Raw genomic sequence first — 25,877 nt, 5'->3', positions numbered from 1 at the left:
TACATTTTTAAGTTAGACTTCATCAAAATAATAAAAAAAACTTTAATGTTTCAAATAATATCTGGGCTGGATTGATAGCACAGTGGTAGGACATTTGCCTTGAACATGGTCAATTCATGACGAAACAGGGCTCGATCCTGGGCATCCCATATGGTTCCTGGAGCCTACCAGCAGCACTTTCTGAGTGCAGAGCTATGAGTAATTCCTGAGTGCAAAATCGTTGAGTTAAAAAGCAACCCACAGAAATCATATCTGATAATAAACTTGCATTCACAATATAGAAAGAATGGGCTAGAAGATCAGCAATAGAAACACTAAATAACCCACTCTATAAAATGAATTAAGGTAAACATTTCTGCAAAGAAAATATTCAAATGATCAATAACTGTACAAAAAATATCCCAACTGTTTATTTTGGATCTTATTAATCTTCAAGAAATTAAATCAAGGATTTATAAAATTCTACAGCAGTTAAGGCATATGCTTTGTTTTGGCTAATCTCTGTTCCCTCCCAGCAACACAGAGTTACCCAGTCATAGCAAGGTGTCCTGGAGCCCTAGTACTCACAGGTTTCACTAGGGACTCTCTGGCACAGCAAGGCTCAGGGAGCAATTTATCCTCAAACCTTTGGCTTCTAGTCAAACTGGTAAAAATCTATGAAAAAGATCCTATACCTTCTAAACAACATGGTAGATTGCATACCCAGAAAAACAGACATTTAAATAATTTTCTATGCATTAAATCTAGATTGACTATTTGAAAAATTAGTCTAAATTGAAAAAATGGAAAAAATAATTGAAAAAATTGAAAAATTAGTCTAAATTGAAAAAATGGAAAAAATAATCATAAAATAATAAATTAAAAAATAAAAGAAATGGTTGAGCAAGAATCTTTAGAAATTGTAATCTCATTAATAATAGCTTTTCAAAATACTGCAGTGGCTTTGAAAATATAATTTAACTATTTTTTAATATTTTAAACATAAAGTTATCAAAAAAGTAAACTTTCATTTTATGAGTATTAAGATCAGATATCAGAAATATCCAATATAGGATATCATGCATAGTAAATTTACAATAAACAAAATATTGACATAGAATATTGATTGTAATTTAGGAGTAGGATGGAAGGAAGGAAGGAGGAAGGAAGGAAGGAAGGAAGGAAGGAAGGAAGGAAGGAAGGAAGGAAGGAAGGAAGGAAGGAAGGAAGGAAGGAAGGAAGGAAGAGAAGCTGAATTAAAAGAGTGTTGTGTTTTTTGTAGTTGTGAAAATATTATAAAATAAGACACCGGGGTTATTTTCAATAATCTTAGGATATTATACTAAAATTTACCAAATTAGGGGGTCAGAGTGATAGCACAGTCGTAGGGCATTTGCCTTGTAAGCGGCCAACCCTGGACAGACTCTGGTTCAATTTCCAGCATTTCATATAGTCCCCATGCCTGCCAGGAGTGAGTTCTTATTGCAGAGCCAGGAGTAACCCCTGAGCACCACCAGGTATGACCCCAAAACCAAAACCAAAAGAAAAAAATATGTAATTTTAAAGAAAAATATTTTAGTAAGTAAATTATATACCAATAATTATTTATTGAAAAATATTACATTACATTACTGTTTCACTAACAACACAGACTGGTAACCAAAAATTTATGACAAGCAAATAGTTCTAAGTATTTTATAAGAAATAAGGTTTTTATCTTGCATGTCTCTCAACAGACTTCGCTCCCTACCATCATATATATTCTCCAAAAATGCCAAAAGTAATATTTGAGCACAGAGGCAAGATTAAGCCCTGATCATTGCCAGATCAGCTCAGCAACCCATCAAGAAAACAAAAGAAAATTATTGATGTTCCAAATTTAAAACCTTGTAAAAAGCTATTTAAATAAAAGAAAGAACAATAAAATTAAAATTTAAACTAATTATTTTTTAAAGTTTATTAAACATAATCACAACAAATTCATGACCAGTTCATTGAAAAATACATACACACACTCAAAATAAGTAGAGAAACCATTTCCTTTTTCACAAAAGAGAAATTCAAGCAAATATAAAATTAGGAAAATAATCAATGGAACAAGTGTGAAAAATAGAGAATCTTTAGCCATGAGAAGAAACATCCAGATTTCAAGATTTGAATTTTTTATTAACTTTTGTTTTGGGGCCAGACTTATTAGTTATTAGTGCTTTGCCTTACTCCCAAATATTTGATCAGGGGTCACTTACTCCTCCTGACTGGATTCAATAGAATCAGGATAGACAGCTGGGTTAAGACTGAGCAAATACCCAGGGCACTTCTATCTCTTTCTGCCTCAGACTTCTGTTCTTGAATGGCTTGAAAAGTGATATAATAGATTAGATCATTGTTTCCTGACAATGGACTATAACAGGCAGCATAGTGCTTATTCTCAAAATAAAGGGAGATAAGTATTGTAAATAACAACTTCCTGCTTTATAATACTCTCCGGCTGGGGAAATAAAAGAAAGTACTTTGACCTTCTGAATTGAAAACATGAACATGTGAGTTTAGGAAAGCTGTCATGACAGTATACCAAGTGAGAAGACACAGGCCAGAGAAAGAATAAAATCAGCCCAGAGAATTTCTTTCTCTGTATTTGTTGACTCTTAGGTCACTGCTGGTAAAATCAATCTTGACCAAAATGGACAGAATAAGGAGGGATTTGGATGCTGAGCATTAAAGACTCAGAGAAAGAAAAGAAAATATTTTACTCTTGACAGAATATTTATTTCTCCTATTTTTTGTGAATGTGCTCTGGAAATTCATAAGTACTCACATGGAACTATTGCACTGAGAACTATGAATTCAAGAATTCTTTTTAATCATAATTAATGTAGTTAGAATCATTTTGAAGAAAATAGAAAAATTTTAAATAAATAGTAGGAATAGAATTGGAGTTTCCTTCGATTCCAAATTCCATTATCACTTAACCTGGCACCAATCATAATATAAGAACTGATGTGTAGGGCACAGGACAAGTGTGATTTCTCACAACTAGTCAGGCAACATAGAAAATGTAATATTGTTTTGTTTCACAAAAAAGTAAATGGAGGCTGCTTAGGGCTGAGTCATTTGTGAAAGGTCAATTTGATACTTTGAACTCTGCTGCCTCTACCAGGCACACACTGGAGAGAGAGAGAGAGGGGGGGGAGGGAGACAGAGACAGACAGATACAGAGACAGATACAGAGATACAGAGAGAGACAGAGACAGAGAGGGAGGGAGGGAGGAAGGAAGGGAAGGAAGGAAGGAAGGAAGGAAGAAGGAAGGAAGGAAGGAAGGAAGAAGGAAGAAAAGGAAGAAGAAGAAAGAAAGAAGAAAGAAAGAAAGAAAGAAAGAAAGAAAGAAAGAAAGAAAGAAAGAAAGAAAGAAAGAAAGAAAGAAAGAAAGAAGAAAGAAAGAAAGAAAGAAAGAAAGAAAGAAAGAAAGAAAGAAAGAAAGAAAGAAAGAAAGAAAGAAAAGAAAGAAAGAAAGAAAGAAAGAAAGAAAGAAAAAAGAAAGAAAGAAAAAAAAAAGAAAGAAAAAAGAAAAAAAAAGAAAAAAGAGAGAGAAAAAAAGAGAGAGAGAAAGAAAGAAAGAAAAAAGAAAGAAAGAAAGAAAGAAAGAAAGAAAGAAAGAAGAAAGAAAGAAAGAAAAAAAGAAAGAAAAAGAAAGAAAAAAAGAAAGAAAGAAAGAAAGAAAGAAAGAAAGAAAGAAAAAAGCAAAAGAGAACAGAGAGACAGAGAGTGCTTTTGGGCACAGAATAAGAGATTATAATCATGTTGTTCTTTATTTTGTTTTTGATTTTGTTTTTTTTTTTGTTTTTTTTTTTTTTTTTTTTTTTTTTGGTTTGGTATGGTTTTGAGGAACACTTGGTGATCAAGACTTGCTCTTCCTTATAGCCTCTTAGCCCAAGTGACTGTCTTGATTGTACTTGGGGCACCATACATAATGAGACTGAACCTTGACAAGTCAACATTTCTTGCACGTATAAATGAATGCACAAATAAATGTCTAACCGTTGTGTAACTCCTAAAAAATATAAAGTCTGTTTGCCAAATATTTGCTATAATAATCTGATAAGCGTCTTATAGTGTGATATGAGAAAATCAATATATTTTTGTGGAGTATTTTTTGTTTACTAGTTTGTTTGGGGGCACATCTGGCTGTAAACTGGAATTACTCCTATAACAATGTCCAGGGGTCATTCTTAGCAGAACTCAGAATATCATATAGGATGCCAGCAATTCTGGGTCAGCATTTTGCAAGGCAAATGTCCTACCCACTGTAATATTGTATACTATTGATTCAGCCAGTTATTGTGATTTTTTAATAATATAATATTTTTAAAATTTTTTATTGTAAGAATTTATTCAAGAGACAAAATTGATTAACATAATGGGGTAAGCTAACATAACATAATACAGTGACATAACATAACATATAATATAATTTATATAATAATAATACATGTAAGTCAAAGAAAGTTTCTGATTAAAAACATATTTTTTTCATAATGGCTTACATATCTTTCACAGTAGTATTTTAGATACATATTAACATTGAGTCAGGGGAATATCCATCACCAACTATGTCCTCCCCCCATTCCAGTTCCCTTTCTACAACCCATAACCCCCACCATCACCCCCCCTGCTGCTATAGCGAGTAGTTGGACCCGTCTTTGTCTGGCTTACTATTAGTGATCTCATATCTGTTTGGTCCTGGAACCTTTGTTTCCCCTTCTATTTAAGAGGTAGAGCTAGAAAAATCGAGGTATGTGGTTCTATTTGAAGGCAAGAAAAGCAATAGAATGGTGTACAAAACAAGAGGGAAAAAAATCATCAACTCAAACTATGTCAAATAAAAACCACATGGTTACCTCCTCTATAGGAAAGAAATGCGGACATATAGGGTGCTGTGGACAAAATTGAAAAGGGTAAACACCTATATAGATAGGCCTCACTAACATAATGGTCAGTCTTCGAGACACGAAACCTATACATACCCAAAAGCTGATCTATTAAATGTTTCATTTCCTTACAAGTAATATACTTAGTACTCAGCGCACCTCTTGCATTCCACACCTCTATACATTAATATACACGTAAGCTAACCTCTATATGTTTATATGTGTGCAGGAGCACACAGAGACAGGAATTTTCCTTAAGGGACAAACCTAAACCACAAACAACTCATACCTATACCCTATGTAACCCCTCCCATATACTATCCCCTCTCCCTCCTCCAGAAATACTACTATCCCTTCACCCCTCAATCCCACCCCCGATATCCCCACCACACTCTAACTCTTTACCCTCAGCTCTTAATCCGCTAGGCACCAAGAAAGACCTCCTTCCACAGCGAGCCAGCACCCACTACTCAAGTGAAGAGACACCCACTCAAGCTCTCACCTCGTTCCTGGCAAGATGTTTTAATAATATAATTTTTATTTTAATCATAGTGACAGTAATCGTTTACAGCAATATCCCAGGTACACATTTACATTGAATCAGGGGAATTCCCACCATCAAATTGTCCTCCTCCCACATCACATCCGCTCCCATCCTGCCTCCCATATCCTCCACTCTCCCCCCAGGGGTTGCTAGAATGTGTGGTTCCTCTGTGTCTAGATTATTACTTAGTGGTCTAATAACTGTTTGGTCTTGGTACCTCCATTACTGCCCCCTCTAATTGGGAGGCGGGACTAGATAGTTCAAATTATGTGGTTTTGTTTGAGGAAGAGAAAAGTAATAAATTGGTGTAAAAATCAACTATGCGAACTATGAGCAGAGTCACTATAGAGGCTCTCCTCCTTGGTTTGAGAGACAAAGGGGAAAAAAGAAGGTGAAACACCACACCAGTTCAAAAAGAGGTATCAAATAAGATATCCAGTGAGCACTGCAGCAATAAAGATATGCACCACATAATTGCCATGGTCATGAGATAAAAACATGGCAAAGCACAAAAAGGAAGAAGAGAAAAGAAAAAGTAAATATAAAAATAAAAAAAAATGGACATCTACTACAATATCCACCCCAAAACAAAGTAATCTACAAAAACTTGATAAAAGAAAGGAAAAAAAAAGATTATTTTGTGCTTTTTGTCTCTCTTTTCTTTCCCCCTCCTGCATAGGCACAGTAAATATTGGGGTCATTCAAAATGGGAATCCCCTTGGCCTAAGAGATACAGGGTTTCTCCACCCTTGGAATATATTGTCATGGGATTATTTATAGACTCCTTTCAAGTTCATTTACTCTCCCGTTGGTGCTTTTGTGGTGTATGAAAAACTTCTGCTCTAATCTGGATGATACAAACAGACCTCTATATCTAGAGATCTCAGTATGTGCACAGTCAAGGAGTGGAACTTATGATGAAGTCTTTCTCACATACTTTTTTTTTTAATTTCTATAGAAGTGAATAAAATGAAAGGCATATGCTTAGCTTTTAAGGAAATTAGAAAAATATACATTTGATGGGCTGAGCGATATCACAGTTGTAGGGTGTTTGCCTTGAATGTGGCTGACCCAGGGTGGACCTTGGTTCGATTCCCAGCATCCCATATGGTCCCCTGAGCCAGGAAAAATTTCTGAGCTCATAGCCAGGAGTAAACCCTGAGCATCACTGGGTATGGCCCAAAACCCAAAAAATATAAAATACACGAGCCTGTGAATTTGACTCAGTGTATATATTTTTATTTGTTTAAATATATGTATAAGTATATACATAAAGGTACATATGTATATTTCTATGTATTACAATACATATATACTTAGATATATGTATTACAGATAACATATTTATATAATATATAATGCATACACAGTGAATTCATATTGATATTTATTATTTATAGTATATATTTATATTGTTCATATTATTTATATACATGTACTTATTGTGAATATTTATATGGTACATACATTTTAGATATGTATTTTTATTTATCAATTCCTAAATATATATAATACAATAATATATGTGTTTGTATTTTGTACATCCACTAAGATATCCAGACAATTCTGTTTTCATCCATGCTATTCATGGGAGAAATGATCTCAGGTTTGTGATCTGAAACAATCACTTGATTTTCAGATTTAAATGTTTTCATTCCTGAAGAGTCATTTCTGAGTCTGAAAAGAGTACATTTGTCATGGTTGACTTCCCTGCTGAAACTTAAATATTTAGTTCTTTGTTCTTCACTGAAATAGGACATATTCAAGGTGAATGATTGATCCTTGTAAAACAAGAGTCTTGGACAGTTAGATATTAACATGTTGTGAACAAGTTAAACATATAATCCTGCCTTCCCAGTTTTCTGTATGCTTTCATTACATAACTGCATAGACAAGACTGCTCACTCAAACTGTAGTGTTCTCGAGTGTTTGTCTCTCTTGTTCCTTCTGCAATTAAAAACTTGTATCCCCCTTAATTTCCTCTTTCTGTAAGCATAATCATTTAAAGAGCATCCTAATAAAACCATGGTTCCAGTCTTAGGATCGAAGACAGTGCAGGATCTCAGAATCCCTAGCTGATGAAGCAGAATCTGCTTTGTAACAATTCTGCAAGTGATTCAAATGTCTTTCGAACTGTACAAAACACTGGTAACTCCTATTTGTTTTTCAGGGGCCAGAGATAAATTCAGCATGCAGCTGTCCTCCTTATTTTTCTGGCTCTTTCAAAGCTTACTCTGTGCTCCATCTAATCATGTGATTTGACTTTTATCATCCAGGAAGGTACCTTTCCATCAATCAGTAAGTAAATGGGCAGAATACATGGTAGGGAGAGTTTTCCCTATTTCTCTGATGGCAACTCGTTGGACTCAGATAAAACTAATTTCCAGTCCTCCTTCCAATCCCAGGAGGGCCAGTTCTCCTACTGCTGGCCCTTAAGAATTACCTGCCTGTTGCATTCCTCATCTTGCATCTACTCAGACATTCATCTCAGTCTTTCACTAGCATTGTTTGGATCAAGTGGTTCATATTGGGTTTTTAGATATATACAAACTTTTGCAGGTTCATTTTCTTCTCGATTAGTTATTTGATTTTTCAAATTGAAATATGTAGCCTTATTTCTACCTTTTCTCCAGATACCAATGAAGCAAATCGTTGACCCATCTTTCTGCATGTTTAAGGGTTTTGGCTATGAGAAGAGAAAATGTTTACCAACAAAATAAAACATTTTTATTTTTCTACGCTAACCATGAAATGTTAAACATATGGTAATGTCTTTAACAAAATCAGCAACAAAGTTTATAAAAGAAATAAAAAGAAAGAAATGGTTGTAAAGTATTAAAATTTCTCTGAATTTTGTTTTGAATTTTGAATTTATAAGTTTGATAGTAAAATGCCATATAATGTTATGGATTTTTATTATTTATTTATTTGTGTGTGTGTCTTGTGTGTGTGTGTGTGTGAGAGAGAGAGAGAGACAGAGAGAGAGAAAGAGAGAGAGAGAGAAAGAGAGAGAGAGAGAGAGCCATTGGTGCTCAAAATTATTCCAGCAGGCTTGGGAACCATATAGGATTAAGAGGATTGAACCTGGGATAGCCACATGTGAAGCAAACAATTTACCCATGGTGCTCTGCAATATTTCCAGACCAATTTTATGAATTTTTAAATTATTTTTTAGAGCAATGGAATGGAATGAAGGTATTACGAAAGCTTAAGATGCTTGTTTTTTACATGGACGACATCATTAATGTTACAGTCCCTGGAAAACCACCAAGAGCAAACCATGAGAATATAGTCAGGAGTAAGCACTAAATTGGGTATTACCTAAAGACAGACTAAATAAATAAATAGCAATCTAAACATATTCAGGTAAGTTAAATTATTACTACAGATTTATAATTATAGCTATTGTTTTAGGCTATATTTATTCTTTTAATTTTATGTAAATAGAATATTTTTTGTATTTTTTGTTTGTTTTTCTGCCATACTCGGTGATGCTCAGAAGTTACTCCTGCTATGCGCTCAGAAATCGCTCCTGATTTGGGGGACCATATGGGATGCCGAAGGATCAAACCATGGTCCATCCTAGGCTAGCATGGGCAAGGCAGATGCCTTATAGCTAGCGCCACTGCTTCGGCCCCAAGTAAATAGAAATATTTTAAGTAATATTAACCAATTTATTTAACTTAAAAAAGTATACCTGAAAGATAGTTTCTATAGTATGATAAAGGTAAAATACAATTTTTGGAGGAGATAGAAAGAAATCAAATAGAGGTAGGGAATATAAATGAAGAGCAGCAGGGGACAGGGGACAAGGGGATTCAAATACATGTGTAGCTTAATAAAATGATTGAGTTAAAGATTCACATCTCAGAGTCAGGAACACTGAAATAATGAGACCCAAACTTTAATAATCAAACTTCAAAAGGTGCCTGTGAAGTTGGCATTTTGGGGGTGGGTGGGTAGGTAGTTGAAGAAACCTAAGGACACTAACGGAGGAATGTTGACACTGGAGAGAGGATCTGTACTAGAAATTGTATGTCTAGAGCTAGACTATGAATGACCTTGTAAACCATGGTGCTTTAATAAAATAAAAAGTTAAAAATAAAGTATATGAACATAATCCTAGATAATACAAATAAAATATGGAATAAGGCATTAGAGTATTAGTACAGCAGGTAGGCCTAACATGAAGTTGTCTCATGTTTAATCTACAGAATTCCGTATTTTACCAAAGTCCTGCCAGTTGTAACCCTGGACACGGATTGAGGAAATTTTGAACATACCTGGTATGCCTCCCAAACAAAACAAAACCAATATAATATGTAACTGGCAAGGGTAATATATTAAAATGCTTAAGCCAATTTATTTTTATCAGAAGTTCACGTAGATATTCTACTCTAGTTATAAGCTTTCTGTAGATGTTGAGTCAAATTCAGAATTACCATAATCTCTGAGCACACACAGTGTTGCCTTTTTTTTTTTTTCTGGAGTATGTCATGGCCAAGAGATCCCTTAACATTCTTTAATCTCTCTGGCCAGCAGATAGACTCACAGGAGGAAAAGGAATTTGAGAAAAGCTGGAACCAGGACTTCATATTTGTATGTATATGTTGCTAACAGCCTCTTGGCTTTAAAGCCTCATAGTCCTCTCTGTGTACATAACTCCAATACTACTAACTTGAGCTTCTTTCACATAGAAGATGATCTTCTTTTAATAAGAGTAAGTGCTTCTCTCAATTCATTGGTCATGGCATCATCATTTTTTTTTTATAGAGACTAAAGAACTGACAAATTGAAACTAGGAATTGTTACACACATTGAGAAGTTTCTCTACATTTGAATCAGTATGTTTCCTTTCCAAGTTTTAGACACATCTAAATGGCATACCTGCCGCACATTGAAGATTTGTCTTCAGCGTCTGAACCACATTCAAGGCATGATGCTTTTCATCATAATTTTAAAAGTACGTTTCATTTTGAAGACTGTTAATTTCTCCTTAAACTCTTCAATAACTGGCTTTTACATTCCACTACTGTCTAATTCTTGATTTTTCCTTGGCAGAAATCAAAGGAACACATATTTAAATCAGCATTATCAATGACATCCTTCATATTAATTTCTAACTAGATCCAGGGCATCTATTTTTTTTGCTCAAGTCTTTTCCTGCATCCATTTTCTTCAATGGGGACAGGAAGAAATATTGTCTATTCCAAGTCTTCAGTTATCAAGATGAATTGGCTAAATTTATCCTTCAGGAGCTGCTCCTTGGTGAAAGATTTAGCCTCTTTTTCTCCATTCTTTATTATTTCTGCTTTTGTCCCCTAACTTCTCAGTGGAACTAATCTGGAAATTAGAACTAAGAATAAGCCAAAATATTGAAAAGTGGTAAAGTCATTTAAATAATTAATACAGATTAAGTATTATATATACTGGTATATATATGAATAGAAGTATATAGTATACTTCTATACAAGTATAGAAGGAATACAAAGTTGAAATATGACTCATAAAATATTTCAATACAAGTTTTATAATGATAATATTCCAGTATGATAGTGGAAAGAAGATGATTGCTGAAGTCATTGTTTCTCTCTCTTCATAGTTATTCCAAACATTCTTAAATGAGCATTTTGGCTAAAGGGACATAGCTCATATTAACATTAGTATTAAAATAGAACAAGTAAATGACATTGAAGGCTCTGAAAAATCTACAGTAGTTGTGAATGTTGGTTTACAATTGAAAATAACTTAGCAAATACAGTGGAGATTATCTTAAAAAATTAATCAAGTGTTTAAAGAAAATGTTTGAGGTTGATGAGTATAGACATTTTAAATATATCATATTTTTATTCATAAAGAATTTTAGAACCGAATATCTAGAAAATATATCATGTCAGATGACACTTAGTTTTGCATGTTTATTATACCTAATATTATTTATTATTTTGCCTTAAGAAGCAAATAGATTATAGAAGACTGATTACAACAGCAGTGATGGAACAGAACTTCTAGAACGTAAAGAAAAACCTATCCTAGGCCTTGTCCTATGACCTATGCAAATACCAAGATCTCTAGTTACAGAGGCCTGAGTTTATTATCCACAACAGAGTGGAAAATTTTCTGGCATCATAAAAAGACCTTGGGGTGTGAAAATGAGTGTTCACGGAGGCTGCAGTTCACATGACATTTTGCATCAGGGCGGAGAAACCCTCTATCTCTTAGGCCAAGGGAAGTCTTTGTTTCAATTTCCCCAATACTTACTGTGCCTATAAAAGAAGAAGTAGAAGTGGAAGTGGAAGAAGAAGAAGAAGAAGAAGAAGAAGAAGAAGAAGAAGAAGAAGAAGAAGAAGAAGAAGAAGAAGAAGAAGAAGAAAGAAGAAGAAGAAGAAGAAGAAGAAGAAGAAGAAGAAGAAGAGAAGAAGAAGAAGAAGAAGAAGAAGAAGAAGAAGAAGAAGAAGAAGAGAAGAAGAAGAAGAAGAAGAAGAAGAAGAAGAAGAAGAAGAAGAAGAAGAAGAAGAAGAAGAAGAAGAAGAAGAAGAAGAAGAAAAAGAAGAAGAAAAGAAGAAGAATCAGTAGCAGCACCAGCACCAGCACCAGCAGCATAAAACCTTGTCACAGGAGCCCCCTTTTTCCCCCTTAATTCTTGTAATTATTTTATGACTGTTGTTTTATTTGTTGCTGTTGTGCTTTTTTGTAGTTGCTGGTTTTGGTTGTTTGTTTCTTTGTTTATTTTGTTATCTTTTTCTTTATTTCCCTTTCTTCTTTGAAATTGATATTTATCACCTCTAAACCAATTTCTCCCAGTTTTTTTTCTATTTTTCAAACAGAACAATATAACTTGAATCATCTTGTTCTGCCTCATAAATTAAGGAGGGAGAGGGAATTGGATAGTTCCAGGAACAAATAGCATGAGCATTGAGTAGAAATAAAAAATGATCAGACTTAACCACAAACCCAAAGTCAATAACAACAAAATTGATACTGAATCTATAACATGCTATACACAATGTGGACCAGGGGGCAAAGGAGGGAGATATGGGATGCATGCTAGGAACACTGGTTGGTAGTGGAAATGCCCCTGATTCATTTTCACTATGTACCTTAAATATTACTGTGAAAGATTCGTAATTCACTTTGGTCACAATAAAAATTATTTTAAAAAAGTAACAATATCTTTGTTAGATTATCTCTTGGAAATAAATAGAAAAGTAACTTATCTTTGCCAAGTTAAAAAAATACTATAAGCAGGCAGGGACTAACCACAGAATAGAGTATTCATTATTTCCTTTTATCATTTGTTAGACAATGCTTAGATTATCAAAATAATGTATGGCATCTTAACGTATCACAAAGTCTCTTTATATATAAATGTCTGTATGCTTTAATTCCTCTGATGAGGAGACCACATAAATATATAAAAGTTAATAACAGAAAAATATTGATATAAGTATTATTATACTATCAGAGGCACTCACAAGAAACAAAACTAATAATGAGAGTTCTTTGGGATTTGTCCAGAGGTCTAGTGATTCCTTATGTTTATTTATTATGCTTACATTTATTTTCCCATTATATGATTTAAAATGCAACAATACTGCTAATGTAATGGCCCTGTCTAACTATGCTACTAGAAATTCTCACTGCACATTCCATCTATTTTATTTGCCAAGCAGTAAGCAGTTTGTGTAATGCATGGAGGCACCTGGCCTGCAAAATGATTATCATTTACTTCCTGGATGACCAATTCAGGTTCAGTAATTAGAAAAGTAACAAGGTCAAAAGAAAATCCATTTATCGTGTGCTTATTTGCACTTTGTAAAAGGACTCAAACAATATATATCTTCAGGAATACATACATTTAGTCATACTAGAATGTTTAATTTTATAAATTATATCTGCAAATGAACATGTATTATATAAAATAATGAGCTTCCCTAAATCTCTGAAATGAGAAGCTATATATAGGTAGAGAATGACTTTCTATTACCAAATATTTTCTCAGTTGACTAAACTAAGTTGGTTTTAAAATAAAGCATCTACAATTTTAGATATATTCTGAAAACGTTCTATTTACCCCACTGTGCATATAAAGAAAATAATTAAGGTATGTATTAAAGCAATAATAAAACAACATATGCACCAAATTTGGCTGTAAGAACTTAAACTTTATATGAATTTGTTTTATAAGCAGAATTTTTGAATAGGGACAGAAAGAATAGGATTATACAAAGAAAATTTACTTTAGAAAATAAGCAAGGCCATTGCATAAAATATGTAGGCTGAACTTAATATAACCTGTGAATAACTTATGTTAATATATATGTAAACTTGTAATTAAGGTGGCAAAGGCATGTGCTGTTTCAATATGCAAAAGCAAATAGGAATAATCTGTGCAATTTGCTTTAATTTTAGAAGATTAAAAAATTTACATCAATTGGGGCCGGGCGGTGGCGCTGGAGGTAAGGTGCCTGCCTTGCCTGCGCTAGCCTAGGACGGACCGCGGTTCGATCCCCCGGTGTCCCATATGGTCTCCCAAGAAGCCAGGAGCAACTTCTGAGCGCATAGCCAGGAGTAACCCCTGAGCGTCACAGGGTGTGGCCCAAAAACCAAAAAAAAAAAAAAATTTACATCAATGTGGATGTTATGGGCTAACATATTTACTCAACATTTTAATCATGTTAAATCATCATAATAATAAAACTCTAAAATGTATAACAAAAACTCACAAATTTATATCAACACATTAAAAATGACCTTTTAAAAAAAAGCAGAAAATTTGGCAAAACTGAGTTTTTAATATTGAGTAGGAAATGGAATCTGGGGCCAGAGAGACAGCAAGGAGGTAAAGCTTTTGCCTTGCATGCAAAAGATGGGTGGTTTGAATCCTGGCATCCCATTTGGTCCCACGAGCCTGCCAGGAGCAATTTCTGAGAGTAGAGACAGGAGTAACCCCTGAGCGCTGCTGGGTGTGACTCCCCCCATAAAAAAAAAAAGAAAAAAAAGATGGAAATGGAATTTTATTGTTGAAAATAGATTAGTTGTTTTTTTTTAATGAAAATATAAGGTAAAAGAGACAAACTAAGAAGTTTTAAAAACAAAAAATCTAAAACTGTTCTTTAGAAAATTGCCAGTCTACTTAAACTATAAATGATTCTAAAGCATGTGATGGGATAAAGACCTATAAGAAGCTTCATCTAGGAAAACTAAGGGTATATTAAAATTAAAAGATCCTTTGAATAGGATGAATATATTTTTCTTGTGGGACTCAGGTAAATTTTGTAGAGTGCATCAGTTGATTTGCCCTTTATATAGTTAACTTGATGCAACTAAATAATGTTAAATAGTATCTTTACATCTTTAATAGAGTCTCCTAAAATTCATGTATACTCAAAACTTTGGAACTTAGGCTCTTAAGAAATGGTATCTTTGAACTGGCGTATTGTCTAGCTAGAAGTAAATACTTGTGAAAATATGGATGTTGGAACACTGGATGACTGAAACTCAACTATCAACAAATTTTTAACTCTGTATCTCACAGTGATTTAATTAAAAAAATCTACTTTGGGCTTGAGTGTTTGCACAATGGTAGGGCATTTGCCTTACATGTGCTGACCCAGCACAGACACGGGTTCAAACCCCGGCATCCCATATGATCCCTTGAGCCAAGAACTGTTTCTGAGCCCAGAGACAGGAGTAACCCTTGAGTGCAGCCAGTGTGGCCAAAACAAAACGAAACAAAACAAAACACAAACCAGGGGTCAGAGCGGTAGGGCTAGCAGTATGGCGTCTGCCTTGCCATGCTAGCCTAGGACGGATCATGGTTCGATCCCCTGGTGTCCCATATGTCCCCCCAACCTAGGAGTGATTCTGAGCGCATAGCCAGGAGTAATCCTTGAGCGTCACCAGGTGGGGCCCCAAAACCAAAACCCAAAAGAAAACAAAACAAAAACCCCACAAACTACATTGATCTTTGAGTTTACTATTACCTCAGTGAGAATTCAACTGAAGTAGAGGATCTGAAAACCAATGGAAGAACACTTTGGAAACACAGACCCACAGAAAAGTCTCCCACAGATTAGACACAAAAGTATTACCTAAAACACTAGAAAATGGAGAGGAGAATGAGACAAAATTTTCCTCAGAACTCCCATGAAGAAACGTTACACTAAACTTTTTGCATTCAAGCACCTTGTAATTATGAGAAAGAAAATGTACATTATTTAAAAGATTTAACTTGGGTGGGACTGGAGACGTAGCTAGAAAACAGTGTGAATATGTGAATGTATAAGATCCTGAGATTGAAATGAAGTATTTTGAAATAAAGAAATTTGTTACTTAATGTGTAATAGTTTAATAGTATAAGAAAGAGATCATGCAATAAAATTCGATTTTAAACCACCAGTGATAAGTTTATTTTTATTTATTTATTTATTTTTATTTTGGTTTTTGAGCCACACCAGGTGGCTTAAAGATTACTCCTGGTTATTACTTCTGATTATGTGCTCAGAAATCTGTCCTGGCTTGGGGGGGCATATGGGATGCTGGGGGATCAAACCACAGTTTGTCCTCGGGCAGGGAAGGCAGACACCCTACCACTTGTGCCACTACCTCAGCCTCCAGTGATAATTTTATTATCCTGAGTTTTCTTAGGTGAAAGTAAGTGGCAAAGAGTACTTGTAATAACATGTACTTCAAGAATAAGTGCATGACAAATAATGGTTAGGTTTTTAGTGTTTGTATATTCAGGGAATAAATATGATATCTTAAAATAATAAAGAGTGGTAATGACTATGTAAATGTATTACATTTTGATGAAACATTTCTCTAGTTTGATTAAAAATAATTCAGTATTATGCCTTTAAGTATTATTTCCCCCAAATACATTTTACCTAAAATTAATCTTTTGAAATGTATTTCTCTTATAAATATATAATAACTAATCTAAATGTTTATATGAAATGAAGCTTAGAGCTTAGAAATTTCCTGGAGCAATAAGTGTCAAATGGAATAATTTGGATTGAATGAATTGAGAATTTAGCTATATTTTAAAGGCAAAATTAATTTTGACAATACATTAATCATTAGAGGGGTGATGGTACTAGCAATAAAAATATTGCTAATATCAAAATGAATACATTGAATAAGATGATTGGTGCCATTTTATTTTGTTACGAAAGAAATGCTGATGCTCAATTTTCTGTTAAAATGAATAAAACATAATAAACTACCATTCAGAAAAAAATTTGCATCTGTCTCTGAATAAGAAACAGAGAAGCATTGTATTATCAATCTTTCTTTTCATCTCTTCCAATTACCCACAGCATTAAGAAACACATTTTCCCACTTTTAATTAAAGTTACACATGATCAACTTTAGCTGGTAAGCACAAGTAAACCTTTATAACTTTTATGTTATTTAGTGCATGTGCAGATATTCAGTCTCTAATATACTTGTTACAGAGAGCATACAGCAAATTACTAATTTTTTCCTAAATACACATATAGGTAAAATACTTAACCTGTCATAATTCCACTACACATAGTACCTGTTTTCTTTTCATTTTTAGCATTCACTTTTGAATAGTCTTACTTTGATCTTAACCTTTTATTATTGATAGTAGATTTTTAGAATATAGTTCATTCTCATATTATGTATTATAAAAATAAAATATTAATCATAATTATATACTATGAAACATAAGGAAATGCACGTTTAATGAAATATATATAAATATAACTGATATCTACATTGCATTTTAAATAAAATGAAAATATAGAAGAACGCACTGGAATTCAAGAAAAGTTATAAGTGCACCGCATAAGTGTAAAATGTTTTCATGGGAGGAAGAGTATATATAGATTATTTGAGGTTAAAAGAACGGAAACCAGATGGTAACAAATGTCATAATCTAAATGAGAGAATATGGCGTGGACAAGGGAAGTTGATAAAACCATTCTGAAATTAGATATATCTGAGGGTTGAACTAACAAGAAATACTGATGAAACACAGATGTATTTGGGTGAAAAACAATCAAGAATGATGCATTTTTGCATTTGGGGCTTAAAATATATTTCCTTTTGATGAAAATGGAACAATTTCTGATTGGATATGTTTGGTGGGGTTTCCTTTGTGTTCATATTAAACATAGACTAAGTATTAGTCATCTATGTTGAGACCGGCATCTGTGGTGTGAGCAGCAGATTTTTGAATCAGAATACAAAGAATTTTTGTATTTGAGAAACTCAGCACATTCAAGGGAATAAACTTTTTGTAAATTTATATCAAAATTTCTTAGCCTTGTAGTATTAGTACGGAAGTAAGAATTATTATTTTAGAAGGCTGTCCAGGAATTGCACTTAGCATTATTCTTAACCTATTTCTATATACATCATTAAACATTTATAATACCATAAATATTCCAAATATCTGGTAGGAGCTTAAATAAATCCAATTTAGTTTCAATTATTGAGATGGGAGAGTATGTCTCAACTTTTAGTATCTTCCAATATCTAGAATTTATAAAAATAAAATAAGCTGGAAATATTTTTAAACTACATACAGATCATAGAGATGAAAATAGCCAGGCTTAGCAAAGTTGCTTAGGTAATTAAGTGAAGAATTGAAAAGAGCAAACAGTAGATTAAACAATCAGTAGATGCAAAATAACAATCCAGTAGATTAATTATATGATGGTTAAGATAAGAAAACATTTTAGTAACAAGATTACTGGAAACTTATTAATTTGGGAGAATGTGGAATAATAACATATATAAAGATATAGGTACAATGCCAAATGATACACTACTGATCATATGACATCTGGAGTTTATAATGCAAGAAAGAGAACAGAATCACTACATAAATTGCTCTGACTCACCACTTAGTCTCACTTTAAGTGTGTTAATCACATACTATATATTTGTAACTTGATGAAGTGTGAAGTACACATTGTTTCAGTATATAGCATTCTATAATATTCTAGCTATCCTGTTGAAAGCACTTGCAAACCTCTTGAAGTTAATAGAGTGTACAGAAATACTAGAACTCGAGAAACAAGTTTAATGACAGCACCATCCATTAGAGCAATTATAATAATTAGGCACTTACAGGGTATTTGATATTGTTGAGTATTCTATAACAAGTATAGAGACCAAGTGATATTTAAGATTGAAATAGACTTACAAGACATAAAATATAAAATTTCAATCTCACTGGATACTAATATTTTAAAGAATGAGAAAAAGATAATTCAAATAGTTTAACTTAAAAGATAAAGATATCAAAGATAAAAAAGTATCAATGCTATTTGGTCATTTGATCATTAGGTCTGAAACTAAACTGCATCAATTACATAATATCAACTATTCTATATATTTAGCAAAAATGTTCTCTTCAAGGGTTGTATATGAGTCTGCTTACATATTTTAAACTTTTTGCTCTTTATTCACCATGCGTCTCAAATTGTGGCAATTTATTAAGGAAGGATAACTGCTCCTAAGTGCAGGAAAGAGATTCAAAATTCCCAAGGTCATAAACTCATGTGGGAAGCCTCACTTGGGACCCAGTCCCTAATTCAAACCAAATCTTTAACTGTTTTGGTTTAATCTCTATGTCTTTTTTATCTTTATGTCTTTTGGGCAAGTGAATCTTTCTTGTCAAACACCTTATTGCATTTTAATAAATGTATATGCATTTGATGTGTATGAGAACTCTTAGTAATCTTAATAGTTGAACCAAGTTTTGAGTTTATTGCCAATGTTTAAATACCCATAGCATAATATACTGGATTTTAAATTTGGTGTCACAATTTGAAAGATACAAGTTCATCAAGAGGAAAAGCGGTGGTGATAGGTACAGAGAGATCTTGTACTGTTCATAAGAACAGACAATTAAAAAATGATGGCACAGAGTTCTATTGCCTACTTCTCTTTCTGAATGTCTTTCACTACTCTTTTTTTGTCAGCGAATTTCTCTTCTCATAATGTCTAATGAACTGTCAAGCATATAGTGCCTTGTCTCTTTATTTTTTGTGCTGAATTTAGTATATTATTTTTTTAATAAATTAGTCCTGAAAATGAACCAACTGGTGTAAGCTCTTTATTAAGAACTTGCTTTAATTTCTACAGGATATAAGGTGGTTCTGTCTTATCTATTAAATTATATGTACATTTTTAACACCTAACTCTAGTACCTTAGTTACTGTGAAGAAATTAGCAAGGTACTTCTTCACAAGCTTCATATGATAAAGAAAGTAGCCAGTTATTACATTACCGTGTTTTTCTTTCTAAACTAAGATCTATAGATCATTACCTCTGCAAAGTTGTTTATTTGTATCTTTGTTTACTTCTTCTAAGAAGGTTCTTCCCACTGTTTTGAAGAGTTTTGTAAAAGCTTCTCCAGGTCAGTTAGCAAGCTAAAGTTTGTTCTGTGTTTGACAATAAAACACTGCTCTTGAAGTTTAACTAGATTATAATTATTGTTTATAGAAACAAAACATTTAATAGGTAAGGACTAGCATAGTAGACAGTATCAACTTTAGAAATTTAGTTGTAATGATAAGAGGTCAAGAGATTAAGAGAAAAAAATGTGATAATGTTGAGATCTTGTAATATTTATAACATAATAATTTCAACAATTATTTATTTGAGTAGTGTATTATGCCTGATTGGAAAAAAAAGTCGAGATTTAAAAAAAATACCTTGTTGGTGGCAAGAGTTTGAAATCATTTTAATATGACATTCTCTGCAAGAATTTGGTTATTACATTATCAAATATCTTAAAGTAAAAACTTGAAGTTCTTGGATAATATTTTAAGCAGCCAAAATCATTCAGTTCCACTTTAATATTGATTTATTTTATTTTTACTTTAGATGATAAAATGTACTTTATGGTTAAGATAAATTTATATCGTTAATACACTTTAAAGCCTTATTTATTTTATCTGCATTAATGTTTAAGTTTTAAGTAATATATAAACAAAAAGATAATTTTCTTATTTATCAATTTTCTTACTACTTGTTCTTTTGCTATGCTAGATGTTACCAATCTCAAATTTTAATTACCGACAATTGCTTCAAATCCTCCCTTTGATAGTTAATTCTTATAATTAGTAAATTTTGTCAAACATTTTTGTGCAAATAATTGTATAATTTCCTGATAATGCTTTAACTACCAGGGCTAGTAGATTAAATGAAGTGTAACATTAATTCAGGGAAGCCTTGAAAACACAATGTTTATAATTTAACTACAACAGATTGTATGTAACACAATGTAGAGAGATAAAGAAGTGTGCATATTATGATGTAAATGCATAAGAGCAACAATAGAAAACCATGATGCAAATTAAAAACATGGACTTGTACTGGATATAAAAGTATATAAATTCAGGCTTTGCTAGGGCAACCTTTGACTGGCATTAGAATTCAAGTATTCTATCAACTTTGAGTATAGTATGGTAATAGACCTGCCAAACTTGAATGCTAGGATGTCTTTAAGTTATCACAGGAATTCAGAATGATGACAGCAAAATAGTTCTGATACTTTTTCTTGAAATATGTCATGATATGAAGAGCACTAACTAGATTAGGGAAGACAGAAGGGCTTACAACCAGAATGCTTGGAACTAACAAGAACATGAAAATACAATAAGGATCTAGAAAAAGAAATGATGATGAAGGGAACATGAAAATCCACTTACAACTCTGTGGGTTGTTTTTGATAGAAATAATTCTATATTAGAGGACAGAAGATTATGTTTATTTGAGAACCTACTTTTAGTCAAAGCAAGCATGTTGCATAGCTTTGTGGACAAGAAGAGGGGATGAAAAAGTTTATTTACAGTGTTATAGGGTTATAAAGAGCAGAGTAATCAGTGGTGGGGATACAAAGAAAAGGTAGAATAATTTTCTGTGCAATAAACATTCAATGTATTCATAAGAAGAAAGAGTAATGTTCTGAATAACTGAGTTAATCAAAATTTGAGTAAAGAGCTGAAATGTTATTCTTAGTGGGTGATGGTAATTGGTTTTTAGAAAGAAATATATCACAGGGCTGGTAGACAAGTCCAAGTCTTAAAGTATATGCCCTGCATAAGATTGGCTTCAATACTATTTCCAATTTCAATATGTGCTCTATTCAGCAGGAGTGATCCCTGAACATAGAGCCAGGAATAATTTGGCATACACACACACACACATACACACACACACACACACACACACACCCCAAAAGGCAAGAGGTAAGATTTATTTGCTTGAGAAAAAGAACATCACCACACCATATGTTGTAATAAATGTTTTTATCTTTCAATAAAGAATGTATATATTATACATTTGTGAAAGTAATATTTATTCTTTTGTATTATAATATTCTAATATATATAGCATTGTAATTAGAAATGTCCAGGAAATTATAACAGACAGTTGTTATCTATATATCTATTACTATCTATATAACAGTAGTATTTCTATCTATTGCCTAATTTTAAGAAATCTCTTAGAGTTATGAAAATTGATGAGTTCACAATTTACAATAGTAGGATAGCAGGTTGGAGACTAGGGAAGGGCTGGTTTTCATAAAGAACTTTTGCTTCAGGATTCCTGGTGGCATAAGGAAGCCAATTTTTTTATTCCATTTTAGATATTTATTGGGTGAGGCTCACTCACATCATAGATCCATGGAGGACAACATGCTTAATTTAATTCAAATAATTTAAATATTAGTGTCATCTTCAAATGTTCTCACAGAAGCAACGAAAATATTGTCTAGCTACATATCTGGAGATTAGAAATATGCAAACTTCATACATAAAATTAAAAACATTTCGAAGAATTGGTTTATGACCATTGATAATCTCTTAATTTTATTTTAAAGTTTATGTATAAAGCTGGGGTTGGAATGATAGCATAGCTAGAGGGCATTTGCCTTGCATGTGGCTGACCCAGGACAGACCTGAGTTCAATCCCCAGTGTCCTATAAACCCCCCAAGCCAGCAGCAATTACTGAGTACAGAGCCAGGAGTAGCCCTTGAGTGTCACCGGGTGAAGCCCCAAAACAAAAAACAAAAACGAAAAAAAAAAGTTTATGTATGAAGCAATTTTAAAAGGCATTTGTACACTTAGTATATTGTGTAATTGATAACTCAAAATTATATCCCAACTATATTTTAAGAAACAAATTGTAAAACATTAACTTTGCAAGGGTGAACAATGATGAGACATAGAATGACCAATAAATCAGTAGAACCCAAATTTGAATGTCAGTCTTTTGACTCTGAATCTAAGACTTTTACCACATCAGCATAATAGCTTTGTCACTGAAAGAAATGAACCTAGGTGTAATCAGTTTGAAGAGTCAGGACGTTGAGCCCTTCTAAGTGTAGAGAACATATCATTCTTCATTAGGAAGTCAGCATGTGGTAGGGAACTGATTAACTTATAGCTCCTTTAAAGGTACCCACAGGTATTCATGTCAGTAATGTACTATTTACCAGCCACTAATCTAAAGGTGATCTTAATATGGAAATCCTTAATTTGAAAATAAGGATGATTTCATATTACATTCCAAAGAACATAATTGCCTTTAAATTGCCCTACTTTTCTCAGAAGATTTGATCTCTGAAGCCTGAAATGAAACTTTAACATTTTCAATTAAATTCAAGCCTTCAAGGTTTGGTTGAAACTAAGAAAATGATTTGTGAAACTCTTTTTAAACTTCCTCTGAAATAAGCTTCAAGCAAATAAAGTTCTATTTCTTAGCATTTAGACAAGTTATAAGAGATAAGGTTTGTTATACTAAACTTATGTTAAAATATACAAACTTTGTAAAACAAAAAATTTACTTTCAGAATTTTTAACCATTAAGATTTTATTTTAGTATTTGAAAATTAGTAAATCATGTGTAAAAAAAAGTAGACAAAATAAAATAAAAGCAAATACTCAAAAGCTGTTGCATTTTAATTTTTAACTTCAAAAATTGTATAAAAAGCATTTTGGAATTATTGTAGAATTTTTTTAGAATTGTCCCAAGTTTTCTTAAGCTCTTTGGAATATTTAATTTCAGATAGCTCACAAAGATTTACATTTCATTCTACTTTCAATTAAATATTAAGTCTACTTATGACAGATGATGATAGGCTTTGATCCAAGAGAAGTTTTATTGATAGGATTTTTTATTTTAAATATGTAACATTTATTAACACAATTTTATATACTTTAGGAATACATTATCATGATTTTTTAAAAATACCCATCATACCCACTTCAAACATATATCCCTCCACCGAAGTTAAATGAGCTATATTATTTCTTTAGTCCTTCTGATTTTTTTTTTTTTTTTGGTTTTTGGGCCACACCCGGTAACGCTCAGGGGTTACTCCTGGCTATGTGCTCAGAAGTTGCTCCTGGCTTGGGGGACCATATGGGACACCGGGGGATCGAACCGCGGTCCGTCCAAGGCTAGCGCAGGCAAGGCAGGCACCTTACCTTTAGCGCCACCGCCCGGCCCCAGTCCTTCTGATTTTTTATCTAGCCTATAAAAATGTTTTGAATCTGAAACTAAAATTTAGATTTATTTTGTCAGTATTTTCTTTATCATGAGCATATGAATAAGGTAATGTAATATATACATAGCTTTCATCTTCTGATTAATTCACTTAACTTTACCCTCTCCTGACCATCTAAATTCTTTCAAACTGAAAGATATAGTTTTTAATTGGTGAGTAGATTCATATATATATGTATGTATATAAATCCCCTCTTTGCTCACTTATCTATATTTTGGCACATGGGTTGTTTACAAATATTGAGCAATGTATAAATACACCTTTTTAAATAAGTGTTTCATGTTCTATGTATATACACATAGGAATTAAAAAATCATAAATTTTGAATTTATTTTTATTTTTTTAGGCTACTATGAATTTTAGGAGTTAAAGAGATACAAGTATAGTGGTTCCTATGATTGCTTTTCATGCTGACAATCCAGGTTCAGTTTCTAGATTGTTATGGTCTCCCAAACCCAGTCAGGAGTGATGCCAGAGCACATCTAGGTATGGTCTCCAAACAAAAGAAAAACAAATCAATAAAATAACATGAATAATTTTTAACTTTTTTTCTTTCCTTTTTTTTGTTTTTTGTTTTTTGTGGTTTTTTTTTTTTTTGGTCACACCCATTTGATGCTCAGGGGTTACTCCTGGCTAAGCACTCAGAAATTGTCCCTGGCTTGGGGGGATCATAGGGGATGCAGGGGGGATCGAACCATGGTCCTTCCTTGGCTTGTGCTTGCAAGCAGATACCTTACCTCTAGCGGTACCTCACTGGCCCCAATTTTTAACTTTTTAACAAATATCTGTAACATTTTCACTGAGGCTGAATTAATTTTCATCTCTGCTAAGCGTATATGAGGGGGCATTTTGGTTTCACACTTACCAACAGTTGTTGCTTTTGATTTTTCTTTTAAATCAGGACATTTTTATGTATAAAAAGAATATTTTCTTTTCTTTTTTCTGATTATAACTGATAATTAAGATTTTTTAAATTATTTTACTTTGAGTTGATCTTTTTTTTTTTTTTTTTTGGTTTTTGGGCCACACCCGTTTGACGCTCAGGAGTTACTCCTGGCTATGTGCTCAGAAATCGCCCCTGGCTTGGGGGGACCATGTGGGACACCGGGGGATTGAACCGCGGTCCTTCCTTGGCTAGCGCTTGCAAGGCAGACACCTTACCTCCAGCGCCACCTACCCGGCACCTTGAGTTGATCTTTTGAGATAGATATTCCAACATAATTTTTGAGTAATGGCTTCTCTTTGTTACTGTTTATACTTTCTAACTCATCTTTTGACTTTATTATTGCTCTATTGACTTAGTTTGGAAATTTCTCACACTTCCTTTTGCATTCCTTTGTCTTTGTTCATTCTATCCTCCAATGAACTCTTAATTTCATTTTATTTTATTTATTTACTTTTTTTTTTTATTTCAGTCCACATCTGATGGTGCTCAGGGTTTATTTCTAGCTCTGTGATCAGGAATTATGCCTAGCAGTTTAGAAGATACTGAAGTCTGAACCAGGGTGTGGGTCATGCAAGACAAATTCCATACCTGCTGTGCTGAGGCTCCATCTTCAAACCTTTAATTTTATTGAGTATAATTTGAACACATGCTTTGAAATCTTCATGTAGTTAACAGATATTTTTGTATTATAATTTTCCCAATATTTTCTATGTCTATTAATTTGTAAATTAGTTTGTCTCTGTTTTATATTTGATATTCCACAGGAGTCTAAGTAGAGGCAATCTCACATAAATTAGATTAAATTCTAGATTTTAATAGCTGAGTATCAGTAGCTATACAATTTAACATCCTAAACGTGACTATGGCATCCACAGTCAACCATGCTGATCTCTGCTGTGTGTCAAATGTAAGAAAGCTA

The sequence above is a fragment of the Suncus etruscus genome, chromosome 13 (assembly GCF_024139225.1).
Source record: "Suncus etruscus isolate mSunEtr1 chromosome 13, mSunEtr1.pri.cur, whole genome shotgun sequence".
In the NCBI taxonomy this organism is placed as follows: Eukaryota; Metazoa; Chordata; class Mammalia; order Eulipotyphla; family Soricidae; genus Suncus; species Suncus etruscus.
Note: the sequence above shows the minus strand (reverse complement) of the source record.